The sequence below is a fragment of the Macaca nemestrina genome, chromosome 15 (assembly GCF_043159975.1).
Source record: "Macaca nemestrina isolate mMacNem1 chromosome 15, mMacNem.hap1, whole genome shotgun sequence".
Classification (NCBI taxonomy): Eukaryota; Metazoa; Chordata; class Mammalia; order Primates; family Cercopithecidae; genus Macaca; species Macaca nemestrina.
The window spans coordinates 5,841,277-5,845,279 of record NC_092139.1 but is presented as its reverse complement, the minus strand read 5'-3'; the positions used below and the strand labels follow the sequence as shown (position 1 = coordinate 5,845,279).

The 4,003-nt window shown below is 40.4% G+C and overlaps 2 pseudogenes; one reads left to right on the top strand and one right to left on the bottom strand.

Moving 5' to 3' along the window:
- Positions 1 to 1,627: 1,627 nt before the first annotated feature.
- On the bottom strand, positions 1,628 to 1,856 carry LOC112424729 (small integral membrane protein 30-like; annotated as a pseudogene).
- A 265-nt stretch (positions 1,857 to 2,121) lies between these two features.
- LOC139358804 (histone-lysine N-methyltransferase SETMAR-like) lies at positions 2,122 to 3,453 on the top strand (annotated as a pseudogene).
- The last annotated feature ends 550 nt before the right edge of the window (positions 3,454 to 4,003 follow it).

Sequence of the window (4,003 nt, the reverse complement as noted above, 5' to 3'; positions counted from 1 at the left end):
TTTTTTTTTGAGGCGGAGTCTCTCTCTGTCACCCAGGCTGGAGTAATATTGCGTGACCCCAGCTCACTGCAACCTCCGCCTTCTAGGTTCAAGTGATTCTCCTGCCCCAGCCTCACGAGTAGCTGGAATTACAGGCATGCACCACCACGCCTGGCTAATTTTTGTGTTTTTAGTACAGACAGGGTTTCACCATGTTGGCCGGGCTGGTCTCGAACTCCCGACCTCAAGTGATCTGCCCGCGTTGGCCTCCCAAAGTGCTGGGATTACAAGCAAGAACCATCGCGCTTAGCCTGGTATGCACTTCTTTTTTTTTTTGAGACAAGAGTCTCAGCCTGTTGCCCTGCCTGGAATGCAGTTGTGCGATCCTGGCTCACTGCAACCTCTGTCTCCCGAGTTCAAGTGATTCTCAGCCTCCTGAGTAGCTGGGACTACAGGCATGTGCTGCCACACCCAGCTAATTTTTGTATTTTTAGTAAAGATGGGGTTTTGCCATGTTGGCCAGTCTGGTCTTGAACTCCTGGACTCAAGTGACCCTTCCACCTCGGCCTCCCAAAATGCTGGGATTACAGGCATAAGCCACTGTGCCTGAACCTGGTATGCATTTTTGATTGAGCAAACGCATTTTTCTCCATCATGAAAGAGAAAATACCAGACGATGTTTCCTTTTACTCCTTTACAGGTCTTCCTCAGGGTCCTCTCTCCTTTTGGAACGTAAGTTGTTCCCAGTGAAATAGAACATTGCACATAACAGCTAATTGGTCTATTACATTGAAAGCAACATGTTGATAGAACAGGAAAAATAGAGGAACAGCTACCTTGAAGATACATATATATATATATTTTTTAAATTATGTATATGGAATATATAATCATAATCTCATGTATATGGATATATATTATATGGATAGATAATATATGGTTGGTGCAAAAGTAATTGTAGTTTTTGCATTGTTGAAATTTGTTGTTTGATATTGGAATACATTCTTTTTTTTAAACAACATAATGGATTTATACTTAATATAGTACTTATCAGGAGGATGTTACTTAGTTAATGTAAAGTTTTTTCTTAATGTTAAATCTCTTTTCCATGTCAATGTCTATAGTTTTTTTAACATTAATTTTTTTCTGCATTTCAGTGTTGGATACACTGAATACATTTTTCTAAATGTTTTTTCTCCAGAGAAAAAAGTTTCCCTTTTTGACTGACCCTCTGATATCCAAATACAATATTAACTTGGGAGACAACAAAACAAAAATCTAATAAAAAGACGGAGAAAACTCCCCAGCGATTCAGGAGGCAGTGATTATAACTAAACAGTGGTGACTTCCTAAGATTCTGAGCAAGAACTTCCTTCTTGCTATTTCACGTTCTTTGAGAATTCTAAAACTATGAAATATTACTTACGTACATTTCAGCCATCCTACTTCTTTGACCTCCTTTCTAACTAGCAAATACAAATTATAGGCTCCATTTTTCTGTGTATTATTTGTTGTAAAGAAAACTTTTTTTTCCCCAATTTATATATGTGTGTCTGTTCCCATTTCATGGAAACAATGAAAAATGTAAAACTCCCTTATTTACTGATTCTTGGAAACTTTCAGACACCAAAGCTAAGGTTTAGCCTCTATAGCACAAAGGTTTTCAGGGTGAGGTTTGATTCAGTAGGCCTTTCAAAGTCACATCTGTCCATTTCTTTTTCGTGCATATACCCCCAAGCAGCACAAATGCCTGTAATGCTGAGAACCACACCTAACAAGAGGGCGATTGCATCATCGGCTTCTACTGCTTCGACAACAGGCAGCACCAAAAGCAGTGACATGAGGACTAAGGACAACTGTGTTGAAACTGAGGTCATGATGTTGGAATCTTGAGGGCTGAAGCTTCTAAAGAAATGGTATATACAGAATTCTATCTGACTTGAAATTTTCCCCTCCTGGAGCTCCGGATGCTGACATGAAGAAGTTCCACGTGACACTACCTTCCAGGAAGCAGCCATTACAGGACAGGAATACATCCTTAAATTTGATTATGTCATACATCATCTTAATAAGCATTTCTCTCTTTATTTATTTTTGCTAATGACTTATTACTTGCTGTTTATTTTTTATTTATTTTAGACTATGGAAATGATGTTAGACAAAAAGCAAATTCAAGCAATATTCTTATTCGAGTTCAAAATGGATTGTAAAGCAGTGGAGACAACTCACAACATCAATAATGCAGTTGGCCCAGGAACTGCTAATGAACATACTGTGCAGTGGGAGTTCAAGAAGTTTTGCAAAAGAGAGGAGAGCCTTGAAGATGAGGAGCGTAGTGGCCAGTCGTCGGAAGTTGACAACGACCAACTGAGAGCAATCATGGAAGCTGGTCCTCTTACAACTATACCAGAAGCTGCTGAAGAACTCAACGTTCACCATTCTACGGTCGTTCAGCATTTGATGCAAACTGGAAAGGTGAAAAAGCTTGATAAGTGGGTGCCTCATGAGCTGAGCAAAAATCACAAACGTTGTCATTTTGAAGTGTCGTCTTCTCTTATTCTACACAACAACAATGAACCATTTCTCCATCGGATTGTGATGTGCCACAAAAAGTGGATTTTATACAACCAGTGATGACCAGCTTGGTGGCTGGACTGAGAAGAAGTTCCAAAGTGCTTCCCAAAGCCAAACTTGCACCAAAAAAAGGTTATGGTCACTGTTTGGTGGCCTGCTGACGGTCTGATCCACTACAGCTTTCTGAATCCCGGCAAAACTATCACATCTGAGAATTACGGTAAGCAAATCGATGAGATGCACCAAAAACTGCAATGCCTGCAGCTAGCACTGGTCAACAGAAAGGACCCAATTCTTCTCCAGGACAACTCCGACCGTAGGTCCCTCAACAAACGCTTCAAAAGTTGAACAAATTGGGCTACAAAGTTTTGTCTCATCTGCCATATTCACCTGACCTCTCGCCAATCAACTACTGCTTCTTCAACCATCTTGACAACTTTTTCCAGAGAAAATGCGTTCACAACCAGCAGGATGCAGAAAATGCTTTCCAAGAGTTCGTCAAATCCCGAAGCACAGATTTTTACATTACAGGAATAAACAAACTTATTTCTCTTTTTTTTTTTTTTTTTTTTGAGACGGAGTCTCACGCTGTTGCCCAGGCTGGAGTGCAGTGGCGCCATCTCGGCTCACTGCAAGCTCCGCCTCCTGGGTTCACGCCATTCTCCTGCCTCAGCCTCCTGAGTAGCTGGGACTACAGGCGCCCGCCACCGCGCCCGGCTAATTTTTTGTATTTTTAGTAGAGACGGGGTTTCACTGTGGTCTCGATCTCCTGACCTTGTGATCCGCCCGCCTCGGCCTCCCAAAGTGCTGGGATTACAGGCTTGAGCCACCGCGCCCGGCCTCAAACTTATTTCTCATTGGCAAAAATGTGTTGATTGTAATGGTTCCTATTTTGATTAATAAAGATGTGCTTGAGTCTAGTTAGAATTTTAAAATCACAGTCCAAAACGGTAATTACTATTGCACCAACCAGAATATATAGAATATATAACATAATATATAATATATTCCAAATATACTATATAAAAATATTGTATATATTTATTTTTATATATTAGCTATATATTTCATATATAATATATTATACTCCATATATAATATAGATCATATATATTCCACATATTATATATAATACTCCATATATATATTTCATTCATCATGTATATTTCATATATAGTATATTTAGGCAGGGTCTCGCTCTGTTGCCCAGGGTGGAATGCAGTGGCACAATCACTGCAGCCTCTACTTCCCAGGCACAAGCAATCCTCTCACCTCAGCCTCCTGAGTAGCTGGGACTACAGGTACACACCATCACACTTGACTAATTAAAAAATTTTTTGTACAGACAGGATCTCACTATGTTGCCCAGGAGTCAAACTGCTGGACTTAAGCAGTCCTCTTGTCCCAGCCTCCCAAAGTGCTGAGATTATAGGCTTGAGCCATCACACCC